Source organism: Carcharhinus amblyrhynchos, chromosome 23 (assembly GCF_965287045.1).
Source record: "Carcharhinus amblyrhynchos chromosome 23, sCarAmb.v2.hapA, whole genome shotgun sequence".
Classification (NCBI taxonomy): domain Eukaryota; kingdom Metazoa; phylum Chordata; class Chondrichthyes; order Carcharhiniformes; family Carcharhinidae; genus Carcharhinus; species Carcharhinus amblyrhynchos.
The window spans coordinates 41784161-41807546 of NC_137346.1; the positions used below are offsets into that span (position 1 = coordinate 41784161).

The following is a 23386-nucleotide window of genomic DNA, read 5'->3' on the forward strand; positions in this document are numbered from 1 at the left end:
ATTTAGATAATTTAGGGCAGTGCTATGAAGGAGCTGCTTCTAATGCAAATCTGGACGGCTGTTTTCAGCTTTGCACATTGTACCACAGGATGAATATTTTCACTTCAGAAGGGTATTGTGTTGATTTTTGTTATCATTGATTTTTATCATCAAATAATACCAAGGCTTAGAAGATTAAATTATGAGGATAGATTGCAGAAACCTGATGTATTCCCTTGAATCTAGAAGATTGTGGGTTGGTATGATCAAAGTCTTTAAAAATAATAAGGATTTGATAGGGTAGACACAGGAAAAAAACTATTTCCTCTAGTGAGTAAATCAAGAGGGAGACAATTTTCAAACTGAAGCTCGGTCATTTAGGAGAGAAATCAGGAAGCAGTTTTTTTCACACAGTAATGGAAATTTGGAAATCTCTCTCCCAAAAGGCTGTGCTTGCCAGGTCAATAGATGTTTTCAAGACTAAGATTGATAGATTCTTTTTTTACATAAGTGTACCAAGGGATATGGACCAAAGGCAGGTAAATGGGATTGAGATGCAGATCAGCTATTATCTAATTAAATGGAGGAAGACACTCCTGGGATTGAATGGCCTAGTCCTGTTCAATGTAAACCAAAGCATAACATTTGCCTTTAGGCTTCTTTAAAAGATAAAGTTCATTTTTTTTTCCCTGACAGTAAACAGTCAATAGCAAGGTCACTGGATGGCATCTGTTTACAAAGATGACTTATTAGCATGACCTTTGTCAAATAGCTTGGAGAATAAATGTTACTGGAATCATCTATGTAAATTTGACCTTTTTATTTTGCTTTTTTTAAGCCATATAAGAAGTGAGATCATTACATGCTGTTTTCTAATGTTCTTCTTTCACAGTGGGAACGTGTAGACTGTATACTGGTTGTTAATTTATGTTGTGTTTAATTGCAGTTTCATAATTGGGAATTTCCATTTCTACATATCATTTCAATTTCTTAATTTATTAAATCTCTTTTCTCAGTCAAAGCAACCAGACTCAACTGGTTAATATCCTTTAAAAATACAGGAACATATTTGAAGTCAATGGGCTCAGTTTTCCAGCCTAATGGAGGCTGGAAGAGACAGCCAGTCAGGGCAGCTTCCTAACACACTCCCTGCAGCAGGGAAGTTGCAGAGAGACTGCTAGCTCGATGAAAGTGGTCTCTATGCAGCAGGCTTTGTTTGTGGGGAAGGGAAAAAAGGAGGGGAGGGGGTTGTGCTGCGGGCAGAAAAGGCAACCCCCCCCCACCTTGGTGCAATGGTCCAATTTGAGGGGGCAGGTGCCTTCCCCCTCTAACCCTCCCCCGTCCCTGTCTCCTAATGCCAGACTCCCAAAGACTGCGGAAAATCCTGTCCATTTGTGGAAAAGGGGCTACTCATAATACTGCAGTAGATGCATTCCAACCTGGTGCAACCACATATAGAATATGTGTCCACTTATGGTCTCTACATATGGTAAAGGACATTGAATTTCTGGAGATGTTGTAGTGGATATAACCAGAATGCTACCAAATCTTCAGTTTAGCTATTGTTTAGGATAGGGAGGCTATATTTATAAAATTAATGAGTTAGGCTAGATATCAGGATTTTTTTTCCTACAACAATCACAGGAACAAGCTGCCAAGATGTGGTTGTTTTTATAAATACATTTTTTATGGGATTGAGCATCACTGACAAGGCCAGCATTTATTACCCATCCCTAGTTGCCTTTGGGAAGGTGGTGAGCTGTCGCTTTGAACTGCTGCAGTACCTGAGGTACAGGTACACCCATAGTGCTGTTAGAATTCCAGGTTTTTGATGCAGTGATAGTAAAGGAACAGTGATATATTCCCAAATCAGGATGGTGAGTGACTTGGAGAGGAATCTCCAGGTGGTGGTGTTCCCAGGGATCTGCTATTCTTGTTCTTTGAGATGGTGGTGGTCGTGGGTTTGGAAGGTGCTGCTGAAGGAGCCTTTCTGAATTCCTGCAGTGCATCTTGTAGATGGTACACATGGCTGCCACTAATCGATGGTAGAGGGATTGAATGTTTGTAGATGTGATGCCAATCAAGTGGGCTGTTTTGTCCTGGATGGTGTCAAGCTTCTTGAATATTGTTGAAGTGCATTCATTCAGGCACGTGGAGAGTATTCCATTACACTCCTGACTTGTGCCTAAGAGATGGTGGACAAACTTTGGGGGGATAAGGAGATGAGTTACTTGCCACAGGATTCCTAGCCTTTGACCTGCTCTGGCAGCCACAGTGTTTATCTGGCGAGTCCAATTTAGTTTCAGGTCAATGGTAACCCCCTCCCTCACCACCTCCCCACAGGCTGCTGATAGTGGAGGATTCAGCAATGCTAATGCTATTATTAAATGCCAAGGGGTGATGATCAGATCCTTTCTTGGAGATGGTAGATGGTCCAGTTTGGCATGAGTCCTACTCTGCCCAAGATCGCAAGAAACTATAAAAGGTCATGAATGTAGCTCAATCCATCGCACAAACCAGCCTCCCATCCATTGACTGTCTACACTTCCTCGACAAAGCAGCCAAAATTAAGCACCACACACACCCTGGACATTCTCTCTTCCACCTTCTTCTGTCGGGAAAATAATACAAAAGTCTGAGGTCAACCGACTCAAGAACAGATTCTTCCCTGCTGCGATCAGACGTTTGAAAGGACCTATCTTGCATTAAGTTGTCCTTTCTCCACACCCTAGCTATGACTGTTACACTACATTCTGCACTCTCTCACATCCTTCTCTATGAATGGTAACTTTGTGCAGTGTGCAAGGAACAATATTTTTCATTGTATCCTAATACACGTCAATAATAAATTAAATCAAAGTCATTGCTGGCACTGGTGTGGTGAAAATGTTACTTGTCAACTTGTCAGCCGAAGTCTAGACTTGCTCCATTTGGACATAAACTGCTTCAGTAATCGAGGAGTCATGAATGGTACTCAGCATTGTGCAGTTATTTGCGAACATTTTCTAACCCTATAATGAAAGTTGGTCATTGATGAACAGCTGAAGTGATTGGGCCATTTGTTCACACTATACTCCATCTGCCAAATTTTTACCCACACAATTAATCTGTTCTTCCTATCTTGTCATCAGCAAATTTAGCAACCACTAAATTAAAATTTACCTTCAGTCCCTTCATCCAAGTCATTCATAGAAATCGTAAAAAGTTGAGATTGCAACACTGATCCCTACGCAAACCTCTCAGTACATCTGGACAACCAGAAAAAGACCTCTTTATGCCAACTGTTTCCTGTCAGCTAGCCAATCTTCAATCCATGCCGATAGGTTATTATACCATGAGTTTTATTTTCTGCAATAAATTTTGATGCGGCACCTTATCAAATGCCTTCTGTAATTCTAATACCATCCATTCAATTGTTCCCCTTTAGCTACAGCACATGTGATTCCTTCTAAGATCTCCAATTATTTGATAAACATGATTTCCCTTTCACAAAGCAATGTTGATTCTGTCCAATTGGCTTGAAATTTTCCAAGTACCCTGGTATAACTACTTTAATAATAGCTTCCAACATTTTCCCGATGACAAATATTAAACTAACTAATTTAGTATCTCCCTCTTTGAATTAAGGCATTACATTTGCTATCTGCTAATCTAATGGAGCCTTCCCCAAATCTAGGGAAATTTGGAAAATTAAAAACAATGCATCAACTATTTCATTAGCCACTTCTTTCAAGACCCAGGAATTTGCCAACCTGCAGACCCAACTATTTCCTCAATATCACTGCTCTGGTGATTGTAATTTTCCTGAGTTCTTCCCTCCCTGCTATTTCTGGGATGTTGCTTGTGTCCTATACAGTGAAGACGGATGCAAAATACCTGTTTAATTCATCTGAAATAGCCCATTACTTTCCATTGCCAATTCCCCAGATACATTTTCTTGAGAACAAATACTCGCTAACTCTTTTCTTATTTAAATATCTATAGAAAACCTTACTGTCCATCTTTATATAACTGGCTCGCTTTCTCTCATACTCTAGCTTTTCCATCCTTATCTATCTTTTTGTCATTGTTTGATGCTCTTGTATTTTTTTCCTGATCGTCTGACCTGCCATTTGTCTTTTCGTCAATATATGCTTTTTCTTTACATTTGATACTATCTTTAGCTTTTCAGTTAACTACAGATGGTGGGCCTACCCCTTGGGATTTTTCTCTCTCCCTGGAATATGTCCATTCAGTGTTATTCTGAAATATGCCATTAAATGTTTGCCACTGAACATCTGTTCATCTATCCCTTAGGCATATTTGCCAGTTCACTTTGGCTAGCTCTGCTTTTGTGTCCTTATAATTGCCTTTATCTATGTCTAAAATACTAGTCTTGGACACATTCTTCTTCCCCTCGACCTGAATGTAAATTTCAATCATATTTTATATGATTGTATATTAAATATTGGGCACTTTAGACAAAAAATACTGAGTGACTTTCTAAGTAAAACATTTTTTGCTACAATATCACTTTGTATAGCCACTGAGATTTAAAGAACCAATCTCAGCTGTGCAGAGGGGTGATTTGATATCATTAAATGAGGCCACATGGGTTGAACTGAGGAACAAAAAGTGGTAATCATACTGCTGGGAGTATAACAAACAGTCAGAGCAAGGCAGAAGAGCAAATATGTAAGCAAGTTGCTGAGAAGTGCAAAAATAACAGGGCAGTAATAGTAGGGAGTTTCAATTACGCCGATGTTACTTGGCATAAAATCAGTGCAAGAGGTATGGTGGATCTAGAATTCTTAAAAATGCACTCAGGAGAACCAATATAAATGGCAAAGTACGATACTGCAGAAAGCATAGAGGAGTATAGAAGTGTAGGGATCAAGCATACGCCTCACTGCAAGGTCCATTGCTTTTTTTTGGAATGTATCGATGATTTAGATATAAATAGTGGAGACATGATTAAAATGTTTGTAGATGATGCAAAAATTAATTGTGTAGTTGATGATGAGGAAGGAAGCTGTCAACTGCTGGAAGATATCAATGGATTGGTCGGTTGGGCTTAGAAGTCTGATCGTGAGAAATGAGTTAATGTATTTGTGAAGGGCAAACAAGGCAAGGGATTACACAATAAATGGTACAGTACAGATGCATAGAGAAAGGGAGGAAGATGGAAATGTACAAGCAATTATCCCTGAAGGTAATAAGACAGGTGATCAGGAAGGCATTCTTTTTATTTAATTAAGACATAGAATATAAGAATAAGGAGATTATGCTAGATTTGTATAAAACATTAGTTAAGCCATTGCTGAATACGGCGTACGGTTCTGGGCATCACATTATAGAATGTGATTGCACTAGAGAGGGTACAGAGGAGGTTTCAGGATGTTACCTAACTTGGATAATTTTAGCTATGAGGAAAGGTTGGGATTGTTTTCTTTGCAAATGAGGGCAGTGAGGGGGATTTAATTGAGGCATATAAAATTACGAGGGGCCTGGATACGTTCGATAGGAAGTACGGTCTCAGGATAAGGGATAGATTATTTATGACCGAGATGAAGAGAGATTTTTTTCAAAGGGTTGTGAATCTTTGGAATTCGCTAGCCCAGAGGGTTGTGGATAATTCACCATTAATTATATACAAGGCTGACGGACAGATTTTTGGTGTCTCAGGGAATCAAAAGGGAGTGGCCAGGAAAGTGGATCAGCCTGAACGTATTGCATGGCAGAGGGTCCATTTGCTCTACTGTGATCCAATTTCTTAAGTCCCTAAATTTTAATGATCTGTCTCCCTTAGAGAGGTGAATAGATTTAAAGGAGAAGGTTTAGAGGGAAGAGTTTTTTTGCACCTAGGGACAATGAGAAGGGTCTAAAACTCACTGCCTAAACAGCTGTTATTGTGGGTTTCAGGAATCACTGGTTTCTTCGCAACGGAGAGCAATGAGGGGGGTTTAATTGAGGCGTATAAAGTTACGAGGGGCCTGGATAGATCCAGAATAGATGAGGCAATGGTCTTTTGTTCAAAGATTTTATTTGCATGCTAATTATTTACAAAGAAATAAGACCAAGACCCAACTGGAGTTACTGTCTGAGCTATTTCACACTCATCAGCTCTCAGTGAGTGATATCACAGCGACACAGCTACTGAATGTGTGCTTAAGGAGCTATCATTCGACTGAACTCTTCAGTGGTAGAGGCAGAAATTGTGTATTAAGAAATACAGATGTACACTTCAACGTCACAGCCTACAGCACTAAGAGCTGGAAAATGAGATTAAGCTAGATTGCTCTCTTTTGGCCAGCACAGAAATGATGGACCAAATTGCCACCTCCTGCATTGTAAATTTTCGACATTTTGCATCTGAAATGTGTTTATGAGCAAATCCTTTAATGTAATTACCCATTACCACTAAACCTAAATACTCAGTTATAGCAGTCAATTTCAATTCATAAAATAGTAATTTGGCTGATAATATTCTGCAATTTGAAATAACATGTGCAACATGTTAAGAAATGAGCTGTCTAGCAGTTTACTCCTGTTGCCAGAAAGAACTTATAGCTGTATTTGGTTTCAACAGGAGAAGGTGAGTGATGTTAACCAGTATAATCTGCTGTAATGTCTCTGGATAATGCATCATAGTAATGCATTATCCAAGTGTACTGTTTTTTATTTTTAAATCATAATCCCCTTCCTCCAAAATAATTTTCCATTGAAGCCCGAGTAATAACCTTGAATGTTGGGTTTTGCTGTACATACACACCACGCACACTTAAGCAGCAAGTCTACTGTTCCATTTTCTCTACTGCAAATGCCAACCTGTTAATGGTTCATCTAAATCAGACCAGTTAATCCGTCGCTGACATTTTCCAATTTGAAGAGTGTGACTCTGTTGGCACAAGTAAAGAAGATTATTCTAAGGAGAGGGAAGGATTTTCAATATTTTTTGAAATTAACATCTACATTTCCATACTAATTAACATAATATTATGATAAATGTGAGGTATATTTTCTGCATCATTCCTTGGTGTCACATTTTTGACGAGCTCAAATAAAGTAGTACAAATCACAACTGTATAATTATGAACTCTCAAGATAACTTACTAATAAATATAGAAATCCAGCAATCATTTAAAAAATGTTAGAATTTCTATCCTTTAAAACTTAAACCAATGCGAAGTGACAACTCATCACCAGTAAAACTGAAACCAATCAAATTGTTTAAAATGACATTTCTAAAACGCTTTGTCTTTTCTCTCTCTTAGCAAAGTCAAAACTGCAGAGCTCTGAATCAGTTAGACCTCCCCCCCGCACCCCCTCACCCCACCCTTCCTACAGCTCACAGTCCCTCAACTTAAACATAACAACTATCCTTCCTCCCCCTTCAGCTTCTTCCCCTGTGATGAACCTTGATGGCTCTCTCGCCACTCCCTCCCTTTTTATGCATGTATCAGGAGCAAGAGAAAGTGTAGGCCCACTTGAGGGCAATGGAGAGAAGTTATGTGTGGAGTCACAGGAAGTGGGTGAGATCCGTAACAAGTACTTTGCATCAGTATTCACCAAGGAGAAAGACAGGATGGAAGTTAAGGTCAGGGATAGCTGCGTGAACATTCTAGAGAATGTCAATATATCAAAGGAGGAAGTGTTGAGTGTCCTAAATTGCGTTAGAGTAGGCAGGTCCCCGGGGCTGGATGGGATCTAGCCCAGGTTACTGTGAGAAACAAGGGGAGAAATAGTTAGGGCTTTAGCAGATATCTTCATATCTACTGTGACCACAGGTGATGTTCCAGAGGGCTGGAGAATAGCCAATGTTGTTCCCTTCTTTAAGAAAAGAAGCATGGATAAGCCAGGAGATTATAGGTTGGTTAGCCTGATGTTAGGCTAACCTCGTGATGGGGAAGCTTTTGGAGAAGATACTGAGGGACAGGATATATGCACATTTGGTAGGAAATTGAGTAATTAGTGACAAACAGCATGGTTTTCTCTGGGGAAGGTAATGTCTCACCAAATTCATCGTTTTTTGGAGAGGCGACAAAGATAATTGATGCAAGGGCTGTGAATGTAATTTATATTGACTTTAGTAAGACAAGTCCCACATGGCAGACTGGTACATAAACTAAAACCGCATGGGATTCAGGCTAAGCTGGATAGATGGATACAGAACTGGCTTGGTTAAAGAAGACAGTGGGTAGTGGTGGAAGGGTGTTTTTCAGAATGGAGATCTGTAGCTCGTGATGTTCCACGGGATCAGTGCTGGGACCTCTTGTTCTCTGTAGTATATATAAATGATCTGGAGGAAAATGTGGGTGGTCTGATTAGTAAATCTGCGGATGACACAAAGATTGGTGGTATTACTGATAGTGCTGGTGATTGTCAGATGATATAACAGATAGGTTGGAGACTTGAGCACAGAAGTGGCAATTGGCGTTTCATCCAAACAAATGTGAGGTGATGCATTTTGGAGGATCAAATTTAGATCTGAATTATACTGTAAATGCAGAACCCTTAGGAATATTAACATACAGAGGGATCTGGGTGCGCGGTCCACAGTTCTCTTTAAGTGGCAATACAGATGACCGAGATGATTAAGTAGGCATGTGGCATGCTTGCCTTCATCAGCTGGAGCATTGAGTACAAGAGTTGGGAAGTCATGTTGCAGCTATACGAAACCTTGGTTAGGCTGCATTTAGAGAATTGCATGCAGTTACCACATTATCAGAAAGACATGGAAGCTTTGGATAGAGTGGAAAGAAGGTTCACCTGGATGTTGCCTGGTCTCAAGGGTATTGGTTATGAGAGGTTGAATAAACTAGGATTGTTTTCACTGGAAAGACAGAAGCTGAGAGCAGACCTGGTAGAGGTCTACAAATTTGAGAGGCATAGACAAGGTGGATAGTCAGAGGCTTTTTCTGAGGATGGAAGTGTCAATTACAAGGGTTCATAGATATAAAGAAGGGGAAAGTTGAAGGGATGCATGAAGGAAGTTCTTCACGCAAAGGTGAGTGCCTGGAACATGCTACCAGAGGAAATGGTGGAATCAGCAACATTTGAGAGGCATCTGGATGGGTAGATAAATAGGGAGGGAATAGAGAGATAGGGACTGAGGTAAGAGCAGAAGGGTTTTTTGTAGTTTAGTTAAGGTACCATGATCGGCATAGGCTTGGAAGGCCAAAGGGCCTGTTTTTGGGCTGTACTGTTCTTTGTTCTTTAGAACCTCTATCACCTCACTTTTATTGGGAGTATCTCTTAATCTCCCCAGTACTCCTACATTAGGTAACCATACAACCCCATGCAACAACCATATTCAACCTTGCCATCACTGCCACTCCTAATCCACCCCTTCATATACTCCAGAGCTTCTCTCAAAACGTCCACACCAGAGGACTCTCCCCTTCTCCCATTTCGTAGAATCCCTGCAGTGCAGAAGGACACTATTCAGCCCATTAAGCCTGCACTAACAACACCCCTACTCAGGCCCTATCCCCATAACCCACTTATTTACCCTGCTAACCCCCGACACTGAAGGGGAATTTAGCGTGGCTAATCAACATAACCTGCACATCTTTGGACTGTGGGAGGGAACCAGAGCACCCGGAGGAAACTCACACAGACATGGAGAATGTGCAAACTCCGCACAAAGTGACCCAAGGCCAGAAATTAAACCCAGGTCCCTGGAGCTGAGAGGCAGCTGTGCTAACCACTGTGCCACCGTGCTGCCTATTTGCAACACCTTTTTATGCCTAACAGGATAAAGTCATTTTACTTCAGGTGCTCTCTAACACAAGGAGTGTCTCTACCAGGGCTTCTATATCCTGCACTCCTGCTTATTGTTCTCTTTGCCCCTCACGCTTCACCAACATTCTCATACACCATGGCTCCTTCACCTCACTCCGCCAGGATCTCTCAACATTGCACCTGAGTTTCCATAATTGTTTACATATTGTTCAGGCAACAAGGAAGATAGAAAAATGAGAACTAGGAGTCGTTTGATCCATCAGGCTTGCTATCCCATTCAATCAGATCATGGCTGATCTAAACATGGCCTTAACTCCCCTCCCCCCAACTCCTCACCGCCACTCCTCCCATAACTGTGTGGATCGAAAATTTGTCAAAATCCACCTCCATTATGTCCAATGACCCAGCCTCCATTGCTCTTTGTGGTAGAATAAGGTTTCCCTCAAAGAGAAAAAAAAATCCTTCTCATCCCTACCTTAAACGGAAGGCCCCTTATTTTTAAATAGTGACCCCCAGTTTCAGATTTCCCCCATGAAGGGAAGCATCCCCCCAGAATCTTGTTTCAATAAAATGACCTTGCCACTCCAATGAGCTTAACCTTTCCTCCAAAGATGAATTTTTCAACTCAGGAATCAACCAACTGAACCTCCTGTTAAGATGCAAGAGATGGCCTATGTACTTGAGATAGGCCCTCTGCCCCACCCACCATCTGAGAGCCTGCAGCAAACTTTTCCGGCTAACTTTGGCAACTCCCTTGCATGCCATTAGTATTCAACCAGCACCCAGAACGAAGCCCTTAAGTGGGCAGCAATTGCTGTTTATAGGGTCTCTTAAGGTAGCACGGTGGGAAGGCATTCAAGAGCCTTCCTGCCCCGGACATCATTAGGACAGAGGCAGGGGTGGCGGCAGAGTCCCCACCTGGCACCCACCTGCTCATTAAAACATCCCATCTCGTGGACTTTCTTTCCTATTTATGGGGTCTGGCTAATTTCCTACCCATTCCAACTGCTGAATTACCTCAAAACATCATTTGGGGTATGCAGCTGGTTGACTGGGTGTGAATGAATCACATGTCAGTTACAATATCGGGGTAAAGATCCCAGTCCCACATTCACCCTCTTTCTCCTCCTCCACTCCCGCACTCGCTGTGCATCTTAAAATGGGCTGCACACAAGTTTAGAATCGGAACGAAGCTGAAAGTGCTGTGTTCCAATTTTAAAGCTGCAGAATAAATAGATCACAAGACTCTGCTGGAGATCGACAGATGCTCTGTATTCCAGCATTGTGCAAGCAGATGCACAGCTCACTCCCAGCAATAGAATTATATTTTTATGAACAATTCACAAGGTTTCTTTCGCTCATCATCTTTGCATTCATAGACTGCAAAACACTGAATAATTAGTTGGCGGTTTCAGATGTGTAATTTTCAGTTCTGATATAATTTTCCTCCTCTAAACCTGACTTTTTTTTATTACAAACACCACTAGAGTCTGCTCTTTTGTGTCCTGCTTATTAACAAAACCATCAACAAACTGTACTGGGAATAGCAGAATGTATTTGAGACAGTAATACCATTTGTGAATTTTGACTGGATTTAATATCCTGCAGTAAAGTTTCATTGATATGTATATTGGCCTGTACACCTGTGTATTCTTGCCTTAAACACACACTGAAGTCCCTCAAGCATTTCTTGATGCCTTGCTCTATTTCTCATCTGTGAGCTGACCCTCACAACTTTATCTAAAGTGTTCGGTTCCACATGTATGCTGTTGTCACACAGCACTACTTCATAGCACTGCTGCCTCACAGCACAGGACCCAGGTTCAATTCCTGGTTTGGAGTCATCGCTTCTCAGCCTTTTGGCTAAGATCAAGTGTCGTATGGACATGCTGCACTTGGTTGAAGTCATTAGGTTACATTTCAGCTTCATTTGAAGCAATTTTTTAAAGCGGCATCTTGGCCTTTTGGCTAAGATGCAAATAAGATCAAGCCTTGGAGGAGGAGCTACAGCTACTCCAATCAGCTTGGATCTTGTAGATCAAGCCCAAGACAGGTGGTGAGAGCCCTGTCTTGTCAGCTTGGATCGGGAATGTCCCAACTTGTTGGGACTCTGAATTGGCTTTAATTTGACTTGATTGGATTGGAATAAAGTATTTTAAAAAATTCTTGCTTTGGAGTCACTGTCTGTGTGCCATACAAACACAGAGATTTGCATGGGTTTCCTCCCACTGTGCGAAAGATGTGCTGGTTGGGTGCATTGGCCACGCTAAATTCTCCCTCCGTGTACCTGAACATGCGCCGGTGTAGCAACTCGGGGATTTTCCCAGTAACTCCATTGCAGTATTAATGTAAGCCTACTTGTGACACTAATAAATAAAGTTTAAAATCACCACCTCTCTCATCTTCTAAACTGTCTCCAAATTGCCAACTGCTTGTCTGAGAAGAAATTTCCTCTAAAGAGAGATTGAGCAGACCAAAGTCATTGTCTTTGATTCCCCACCATTAACTCAGCTTCCTGGTCCTGGGATCCAACCCTCTCCTTGGCTACCATCTAAGACTGAATTAATTGGTAAGCAACCTTGTCTTTGTTTGAGACTGTGATGAGCTGCCAACCACTTATCTGCTGCATATTCAAGATAAACCACTTCCAGTAACATTGCCTCACACCATCCCTGCCTCAGCACATCTGCTGCTGAAGCCTTCATCGATGCCTCTGCCTTTGTTACTTATGGACTGACTATTCCATCATTCCCCCCTCCAAACACTGGTGATCACTCCAAACTCTGTCCCTGAACTCACACCAAGTCCCTTTCACCCATCATCCCAGTACTTGGCTTCTGGTCAGGCAGTTAAATTTCTCAGCATTGCTCTCAAATCCTTCCATAAGTATGCTCAAAAAAAGGCATAAAATCTTTTCAAGACAATAAATTACATACACATTGTAGCACAGAATGACACGGTCACTGTGGACTGAGAGCCACTGGCTTTAACATCCAGCCTACTGGCTTTGGAAGGAGCGTAGCACCGATTAATCAATGTTATCAGGACCCTAATGGTTAAGTTATCTGTAAGGCCCAAGTCAGAAGTTTGATGGAGCATTTGTTATTTTCTGCCATTAAATGCAAATACTTCTCGGCCACTTTAAATGGGTGGAATTGTAAAAGAGCCATTGGGTAAATGAAACTGGGCTCATTATTGGACTCTCAGCCATCTGATATGACCAAGATGCTGACTTGCCAGTTACCTCAAGGTACAGGAACAGAATACAAACCCGGCTGACATTTCAATGATAATCAAGAGAGGGGGAGTGGAGAGATGACAGAGGCAAGAGAAAGAGGAGTGAGAGAGTGGGTGAGAAAAAGAGGGCAGAGAGATGGAGCAAGATGGGATGACAGGAGGAACAAGAGCGTGAGGGGAAGATAGGCCTGGAGAGAGAAAAGAAGAAAACAAGGGAAGAAAAATCAGGATGGAGAAGGAGAAAATGGGCAAAAAGGAGTGGGTGGGAAGAGAGGAAGGGAGAGAAAGAGAGAGTGGAGGAGTGAAAGGCCTGTGGGAAGGAAGGGCGTGGCAAAATTTGGACAGAAAGAATTAGGGGGACAAAAAGCAAGGGGAGTGAGAGAAAGGTATACAGAGGAGGGAAGAGAAAGACTGAGGAGAAAGGAGTCTCTTATGGTTGCTGTGTTAACCACCGATCGAACTACAGCACACGCCCAGTCTGACAGCAATTCCAGACAATTTTGGAGTTGGTAACAGATATCCCAACTCACTCCGTCACTTATGGTGACCCCACTGCAAGGTCTGCACAGTGACACTGTATCGGAGCTGTGACTGCCCCACACGCTGTCAACTGCTGCTCTTCTAATGACAGTCCACATTCACTTCTCACCCTCACTGACTAACAGCAGTGTTATATTTTCTTTAAGCCCAGTACACTGACCTGACCCCAAAGTTTGGAACATAAATTTAAAATGGCAGATTTGCATGATACCAATATCAGAAATCCATCAAAAATGGAATTTCTGATCCCTGTACGATCCTTCCTATTTTTGTGACCAACTCTAATCCTAAAACCCTCTAAGGTCTTTGCAGTTTTCTAATTCTATCTCTTGTGCATCGTTGATTTTAACTGCTTCACTATCAGTAGTCAAGCTTTCAACAACCTGAACCCAAGGCTCTGGAATTGCCTGCCTGAACCTTTCTCTCCTTTCAGAGATTTTTTAAAACTTATATTTTGACCAAACTTCAATTCACTTGCTCTTATACCTCCTCTTTTGACTGGCTGTCAAATTTTATTTCACATCACTCCTGCAAAGCGTTGTTGAATAGTTTATTATGTGATAGGAGCTATGTAAATGCACAAATTGTTGTAAGGAAGGTGATAATTTCTTAGTATAGCCAATCAACCTAACCCACACATTTTTGGGCTGTGGGAGGAAACTGGAGTACCCGGAGGAAACCCACGCAGACACGAGGAGCATGTGCAAACTCCACACAGACAGTGACCCAAGGTGGGAATCGAACCCAGGACGCTGGAGCTGTGAAGCAGCAGTGCAAACCACTGTGCTACCGTGCTGCCCAAGTCAGAAGTTTGATGGAATACTCTCCACTTGTACAGCTTCAACACTCAAAGCTCAGCACCATCCAGGATACAGCAGCTCGCTTGATTGGCACCCCATTCACAAACATTCACTCCCTTCACTACTGACAAACGATAGCAGCACTGTATACTGTCCACAAGCCTCATTACAGGGCTCCTTAGACAGCAGCGTAGGCACTGAGGTGTTGACTGTCTAGCTGTAGGTGGAGGCACGGTCCTTCTCTTTGGTGACAGGAAACTGGTGGCTGAATTACTACACACAGTTAAACTGATTCTATCTCAGTTTGTTGGTAAACATGAGACAGTAACATTAACACCGTCTACATCTCCCCATGCTTTGGAAAAGCAGCCAGCATAATCAAGGACCACACGCACCCCAGACATACTCTCTTCCACCTTTCCCCATTGGGAAAAAGATACAAAAGTCTGAGGACATGTACCAACCAATGCAAGAACAGCTTCTTCCCTGTTGCCATCAGACTTTTCAGTGGATCCACCTCACATTAAGTTGATCTTTCTCTACACCCTCGCTATGACTGTAACACTACATTCTGCACTCTCTCCTTTCGTCCTCTAATGAATGGTATGCTTTGTCCAAATAGTGCGCAGGAAACAATACTTTTCACTGTATACTAATATATGGCAATAATAAATCTAAATCAGAAGTTTGAGGGGCTGCATGTCCTACTCCTATTCCTATGTTCCTGAACCCTGTTGGTTGCCCTGTTTATTTCGGTCCCAGATGTCCTGCTTTCCTCTTGCAGCAGTGGAGTAGGCAAACTTTTTTTAGTGTGTTATAGCTATTGTAGATAGGTATTATAGATAGGGGTGAGAGGTTAACTGAACTTTATTTTCCTTGCCATGTGTCTGTAATCAAGTGTTTTAATTTCTGAAACAGACTGTGGCATATCTCCTCAAACTCTCTGTGAAATCAATTTTAAAGTGACTTGCAGCAAACTCTTTAAGGCAAAATCAGAAATATTGTTTACTCGTACATTCAAACCCAGGGAGGGGTTGTTGCAACTGCATACATACAAGCACACCAGGAGATAGGAAAGAGAAGACTTCTACAGTTAGGATTAAATTATAACAAAAAAACTGAAGGGAGGAATATTAGAGATCTGAATGTAAGAGTCCAGTGAGGGTTCCTTTATGCAGGAGTTAAGGTTTAGATTGGTTCAGCTAGCCGAAAACAGGAGTTGCCGAATTCATTCAAAGTTGGTGATGACGCAGCAGGCTGAGGTTGGCATACAGAAAGTTGGTCCGCTCTACAGACGATGGCAGGAATCTTCCAAAGAACCATGCTTCATTGATGTTTAGATTTGAAGCAGGCTTTGTCAGCCTGTAGCCCTGCTTTGGTTTTGACAGACTGGATTTTAACAGCAGACTGCCTTGGGTGTCCAGGAATGTAACATTAAAGCTTTCCAAAGCAGCCTTCATCATGTGGTGTTGCCCACTGAGGCCTGAGGATGAGGTTTGCAAATGTGAGGGGTGGGTTTTGCAGGTACCAATCCTATTTCTTGGGCATGTTGGTTTCCTGCTAAGCCTCTTACCTCAGTTGAAACCAATAGCTGGTAGCTTGGAGGCACATTTGGGTCAGAAATTTGATTGTTAAGACCTTAACCTCCCTCCTGAATTTCCTTCATTCGTCCATTCCATCCATTATCTCTGTTTCTCTATCTACTGCTTGACCTACTGATGTTTTTCCCCATAATTTTCAGTACTTAGTGCACTATATAATTACTCATCTGTTAAAAGAACCTTGACACCAAATGTGCTTAGTCCAGGACAGTGACATAAAGTGACACACTGGCCGGGATAAGCAGCACTGATACCATTTTCTTGAGTGACTACCGCTAAGGTGAGCAGTTAGATTTGCCAAGAAACAATGGAAACTCCGAGATGTCACACCTTTAGACTGAGATTTCTGATTTGCTGCTGAGACACCAGAAACATAAATAAAATGAACATTTACTGATTTGATGGTTATAAGCCTAATAGGAGGGGGGGAGTGGATCTGCTCCAAGCTGTCTGCAATGGATAAATAGGGTGATTAATCTAAGCGGAAAGATTTGACATTCACAGCATGCAAACAAATAAGCCATGCATTGATGTCTGATATTCAAACAGTTAAAGATATATTGGTATCGCTGAGAGAAGAGGAATTGGAATGCAGGAAGGGGAGACAATTTGTAGGTGAGGCTTCCTATTCATTATTTATTTAAAAGGCAAAACAAACTGGACTGCTGTAGATCTGTCCTTTGGGATGTGAACTGTGTGTTTGAATGTTAGCGATATATACGTAGTCAATACAGTTACTGCTTAAGCATAAATGCAATACAAATATTAATCTTGATCAAAGTGAAGCGAAGGAACATTTGTAAATGGAAAATTACATTTTTGGAATTTTAAACATTTCTATTACTTTAACAATTTTTGCATAATTTCAATAATCAATGTCCTTGATATAATGTTCAATCGCTTCCCCCTTTACACATAAAACTGATTATGAAAGAGAAAAACAACTCCACAAAGGTAGATTCATATTTCCAATGGTTTTCATTTTTCCTTTGTCATTCATATTGAAATTGTGTTCTCCAAGTCTGGCCAAACAAGTCCAGCAGCCCTCTAATTAAATAGTTCACCATAAAATTTCTTGTGCTCTATTTGGCAATGTAAAAGGTCTAATGCACACAAGGACTGTAGGATAAATGCAAAGTGGTTTCACTTCATTACCAGTGTTTCAGTTACAACACAAATATCAATCTGAATCTAGAGTCAGCACCTGGTTTGATGCTGAAGTGAAGTGAACAAAGACTTCCTGGTGAAAGGGGTTGCAATCCGCTTTACTCTGGAGTCCTTATAGCCTTGAAACTCAATTTGCATTACATTAAACAAGCATTGCTATGGAGCTGAAACCATTTTACAAATGCTGCACATTCCTACAATCTCTGTACATCTCCGTCTGTCCGTCTGCTCCTTCTCAGCTCTGTGCACTCTATGCCTCTGTGTTTTCTCTTATCATTTAGCTGAAATAAAATCATTTAGCTGACAGAAAATCAATCAAATTGAAACATGAGCAGACCCAATCAAATCATTCAACTTGCTTTTTTCCAAATTTCTTTAACGTTATTTTCATTTTTTCCCAAATTCACATAGCCATGGTTAGAATAAAGTTTCTAATAAATTTGTAAAAGAAACACTTTTCACATTCATACAATAATTGATGATAGGAGCTAAGTGTGATGCTGTAGTAAAGAGTTCTGTGAATCATGTTCACTTCATAGGAGGAGAGCAGATATTTGGAAAACATGAAGTATGGACACTACCACCGCCTAAGATTGTCAAAGAACTCCCAAGCAAGAGCAAACAGTAAGGGTAAACAGGAGTGTGCACCTTTTACATTCACCACCCACCCCAATGGGCCCTTATATTTCTAATCTAAGCAATGACCCCCACCCATCCCCCATGGCCCTTGTTGCCTCCATGCCAAGTTACCCAATATCCACCTCAACAGCCATGTCAAGATGAAATAAAATAAAGTTCTAAATATCTGTTATAACTTTCATAATAATAAAAGCACTTCCATTCATCGAAGTCCATTCAAAACTTTAAAGGACCTACAAGTACTTAATCTCTTGTTGAAACAGGTTTGTATTCATAATCTCATGTCAAAGACAGCTCAACCTTTAACAGCCTCTTTGAGCTGTCAATCAAACCAAGAACTTACAAACCCTCTACTGGGATAATTGTAAATTACTGAAACCCGACTATCATTAATAATGCTATGAATGATCGCCCTTGGTGGAATGTCAACAAATAGCTATTGTAACTGAAACAGGTATTTTCAACCCACAGTGACACAGACAGGCAGTTTTTTTAAAATGTTTTTAAAGGGCTGAGGATTTAAATAGCTTGACCATTATACATGCCTTATCTTCACAAGCATTCACATCTCCTCCACAAATGTGTTACTCCCACACTGTCAGTTAACACCTTTGTTACAGAGAAAATGGGGCCTGTTTGAACTCACCATGGAGTTCAAATAGCCCTTCCGGGTTTGGGATTCTCCTCACATGTGAATCATGCCCCACTGCCTTTCTCCTTCTAGCAAAAATGGTATCTGTCAGAAATGGGGGTGGAACTTCCATATCCAGGATGTGCCCACAATTTTTAATAGAGTACTGGAGTCTCCATGATTCTGTAAAAAATCTGGCCCCTTATCCTCAGTTAGAATTAGGGCTTGCTGTTACTTTCTGGCATTGCAGTCAGCTGATAGGAGTTACTGAGTACACTTATACCTAATATTCCCTAGATGCTCTAATCCATGCATGTGTAAATAAATCTCAACTAGCAGTGTCCTTGTCTCTTTCTGTAACAGGATTTGTGTTTTAAATCTACAGCCTGGCATATTTTCATTATCTGCACTTTCCAGTGACAGTCACTGAGTTGTGATTAGAAGCAGGAACCGGGATTCATGTTAGATCAGGAGTACAAAGGCAATGTCCATCATTCCCTGGTTCATTTCAGCTAATGCATTACAGGTCTGAGTCGGACTCCTGGATTACATAGCTCAATATCACACTGGGTGGAGCATTTGCCCACTTAATCTCGGAAAGTTCATATCCAGGATTTTACAAATCTATTTTCTGCCAATCAGTCTGAGTGCTGCTCTGTTTTAACACCAGTCTCCATATCAGGATAAGAAATGCTAAGATCTTGGTTCCCATCCATTGTCTGTTTAAATCAGTTGGCTTTATTGGACGGTAATACTCAAGTCTGAAATCCTGAAATTACACTTGTGATCCCTTGCTGTTCATCGCCATGACATCAAAGCACTCTGGGATCTTATTTATACAGCTTCTATTTCTCAGAGGGGAAAAAAATGGTTCACCTGCTTTGTGATTGACAGCAAGATGTCAGATGCACTATTGGTTTCTGTAATAATCCGTGCACTTTGGGGAAAAAACGGTATAATGCATCTCGGGGAAATCTGTGTGCACACATTTGGTGATCCTACATTGATAGATTTAGTTGGCTAATGTTTAAAAATTCATGTCATGGTGCACTGCAGCTTCTAAACCTTGTCCTGAATACGTCTAGCATGTATCTTTTGACATTGTAACTCAACAATTCTTTAGTGTAGGCACCAGCAGTCAAGATTTCTAATTATGGTCAGAAAGGTGTCTCAGGATTGCAAATACTGAGGACATGGAGCAAAAGAGAGAAAGGAAAACCAGATCAGAAGTTGGTGAAAGCACAAATTTTAAAAAAAAGTGTCTTAATGAGTTGTTTAGACGGGGCCCAGGGGGTGGGGAAGGAGAGATGCTGAGAAGGAGTTCTAAGAATTTGCTTTCCGCCACATTTTAATTTTAATCCTATCAAACGTATTCCCCGAGGGAAAGCTCTTAATAAGTTCTTATATAAAGTACAGATATCAATCGTACATTTCCTACATTTTCTGTTTTTATTACATATTAGCAGGTCTCTTATGTCATTCCTCCTGCTGTGTCAGGCAATATAATATTTTGTGACAATAGGGCAGCTATCAATCATGTGTGATGGGGACTCCATGATGAAAAACGTCACAGCAAGTAAGAGCACTCTATATGCAAGATACGTGACAGCAACATTGGACTCAGTAGCATCCGTGAACTCAAGGAATAAACCTTATATTTGATCTTGGTCCCCAATAATAGATTCCAGCATTTTTCCTGTTACTGATGTCAGGCTAACTGGCCTATAGTTCTCTGTTTCCTCTTCCCCATTTTTTTTTGAATAGAGGAGTTGTACTTCTTTCCCTTTATTGTACAGGGGAACTTTTCTAGAACCCAGAATGTACTGATTGGCTGTGGAGCAGATTGGAGTGTAAATTGTGGAGAGCCCTCTGTGAATAGATATTACTAAACTCAAAAGTAAAATTGAAGGAAAGAAAAGCTTGCATTAGAAGGGTGTCACAAGATTGATTCCTGGGACAAGAGAGCTGTCTTATGAGGAAAGACTGAATAGAATTGGCCTCGTATCCTCTGGCATTTAGCAGAATGAAAGGTGACCGCATTTAAACATAAAATTCTTCAACGGCTTGAGAGTCAGTTACAGCTGGTTGGTAAGCCTAGAGCTAAGAGTCTGAGGCATCAGCCATTTAAGAAAAATTTCTTCACTCAGATATTGAGTATAGTACATCTCTAGTGATTAAAAATATCTATTCCTTCAATCACTGCAATGATAATTAAGGGCTCCAGCTTTCACCTCTAATTCATTCCAATTCTTACTTTTTTTAAATTGCCACTTTCAAAGGCTATCAAAGCACCAGCGCAACAGAATAATGAATGCCAAAAGGCAAAGTTCGATGCACAATTCACTTTCGCTCGTGAAGTTTGAGTTACCAGCAGACCTAATTTAAGAAAGTAACATTGCAATGCACAACACAGATGGACATTAAAACTGAAATGCATTTGAAAAAACAACTGATGAAAAATTCAGTTGTGTGTAATTTTGATCCAATCTTTCTCATATGAATCTACACACCGCTGCCCCCGACCATCACACACCTCTCTAAATCACAAAGTTCAGCAATTCAGATTGTGCACTAGAAACAGCTGTTGCAAAGGTTGCTTTACAAGACAATTGAGAGCCACCAACCCCAAGAAGATGCCTATCATCCAAGTAGGTTAAGGGCCCAACTCTTTCAGTGCTTTCGGGAAACCTGAGTAACAAAACAGGATAGATTGTGTTATAGACTGGAGGGGGATTTGTTTCAACAGCTCTGATTTATTTCCCCACCACCCATCTGTAAGCAGATGTTTGTGATTTCTCATGTTCACCTTTTTCCTGAATCCTTCAGTTTGAAGTGTCGTCCAATCCTCTATTGATAATCCCACAGCAAACTCCAGATATGACTAAATAAAAGGGTTTGTACACACAACGTGGGAAAGGGGTTTTGTCATGTTCACCCCTTTAGAATTTGTAAAATAAAAAAAGAATAAGGGAAAGAAAGGGCCACAGGACAAGACCACAATAAAAGTAAGAATTATGGTTTTATGTTGAGTCCAGAATCAAAAGTCCAATGGCATATTCCTTCAGAGGGGGGTAGCTGACTATCGCAGAGTGATCCATCTTTCTCCAAACAAGGACTTTTATGATGGCAAAAGGAACATAGCTGAATTAGTTTTGAAGCACAAAATTGGAAGTTCCAACTTTCCAGTAGTTCAGTGTCGTTGAGGGCCAGACAAGTTTTCCTAGAGAAAGCTCTTTCTGCTCAATGATAAAACGGTTGACAGCAGCAGGTTGCTTGCCTGGCATCCTGTTTCTCTTCTAAGATCAAACAGTCAGTGCCTGAGTTCAACTCCACGTGCAAATAATGCAGGTTCCAGCAGCTTCGGAAAGTTACGTGACATGCCTCCCACTCCTTCTAGAGATTGGGCAAAGGATGTCACTTCTCAGGTCTGAAAACTTGAGTCAGGGTCCCTTTTGTCTCCAGTGCCCAGGGTTCTTCTTTAGTAATGCAGTAGTGGAATGACACTTCGAGGTCCTGCACTCATCTTCATTTATGTCATGTCTCACTCTTCCCCTGCGTTCACCTTCATTTGTGTCCCCTACCACCACCTTCTCTCCCCATCTCCCCCCCGCAAACATTTGCATTTCAAACGCTAAATAGTTATTGGTCTTGTTTGTCCCTCAAGAATTAATGTAAGTTGTCTACTTGGATCTGTTCTAACCGTTCCGATTAATACTGCTAATTGTCACAATGTAAACATTGCTAAGTAGCTTGAAAAGCTTCCTAAAAAGTCACTTGTGTTGACAGATGCTCACTCATATGTATAAATCCAATACAAGATGAAAACGAAATCAGATTTTTCGAGTTAAAATCTCTAAACTTAAATCCCATTTTCCCATTTAAAATATTATTTAAACATTCTTTAGTAAAGTAAATGTAGTATAAACCTTAATTTTTAGAAGTTTACTTTATAGAAGAGACTCCAATTGTGAAAACACATTACTTGGAATGATGGGGTCTGAGCATTTTGTATCCAGTGTTAGGGCACAGTCCAGTGTTTAGATATCAATAGCATTCAAAAGCATAAGGTGAGGAATAAAGTTGATTTTAAATTTAAAATCGAGTCTTACTTGCTGGGATGAAGAGGGTTGCTGGGACTCTGCCCTCTCTGACTGTGATCCTGTTCATAAACCTTCCTTCATAAACCAGCGTTGGTTGGTAGAAGTGGCCAAAGGCTGGTCCGGGAGCTCGTCACATTCCAGAGACTCAACATTCAAATAGGGAGCAGGGCGATAAACAAATGGGCCACTTCAAGGCTGCATTTTTAATCTTTATCCAAAAACGTCAATCTGAGTGGCTGACATTTCATTCAAACCCTTTATCAGTTCCAGTCCATAGTAGATGACAGAAGTTATTGTGCTTCAAGCTTAAAATTCCAATGATGCCTTACAGTTTTCTACCGAAGTCTATCCCAGATCTCAAATAAAAATCTTTCTGGCGTTATGGGGTGAAGACAGGTGGGTTCCATGTAAATTAGTTACTTGGGATGGAATGCAAAGCACCAGTCTGTAAAATAGGCAGCAACATCTATTGCTCTCCAAGAGCAAACTGGTTGCCAAGTTCTAGCTGAATGGACTGACTTTCAGAACCATTCTCTCTGATTCTGTTTTTGTATTTCACCATCATAAGAACATAAGAACATAAGAAATAGGAGCAGGAGTAGGCCATCTAGCCCATGGCTGATCTGTCGTGGCTCAGTTCCACTTTCCCGCCCTCTCCCCATAACCCTTAATCCCTTCTCTTATCAAAAACCCATCAACCCGCTTCTTAAAAATATTTAGCGAGGCAGCCTCCACCACTTCAACGGGCAGAGAATTCCAGAGATTCACCACCCTTTGAGTGAAGAAGTTCCTCCTCAACTCCGTTCTAAACCGCCTCCCCTTTATCTTGAGGCTGTGCCCCCTAGTCCTACTGTCTTTTTTGAGCGGGAAGAGTCTCTCCACCTCTATCCTATCCATCCCATTCATCATCTTATACGTCTCAATGAGATCTCCCCTCATTCTTCTAAACTCTAACGAGTACAAGCCTAG

General features: G+C 41.1%; 1 protein-coding gene and 1 non-coding gene across 5 annotated transcripts in view; one reads left to right on the forward strand and one right to left on the reverse strand.

The window, feature by feature from the left end:
• The window catches only part of srrm3 (serine/arginine repetitive matrix 3), a 705551-nt gene that overhangs the window by 397629 nt on the left and 284536 nt on the right, over positions 1–23386 (reverse strand). For all 4 annotated transcript variants that reach the window (XR_013889297.1, XM_080210887.1, XM_080210883.1 and 1 more), the window contains exon 4: positions 6787–6856. The gene's annotated coding sequence lies outside the window, so the exon portion shown is untranslated. The remainder of the gene's footprint in view (positions 1–6786; positions 6857–23386) is intronic.
• LOC145357663 (U2 spliceosomal RNA) lies at positions 11546–11743 on the forward strand. The gene has a single exon (XR_013889352.1). It is a non-coding gene; the product is annotated as a U2 spliceosomal RNA (small nuclear RNA).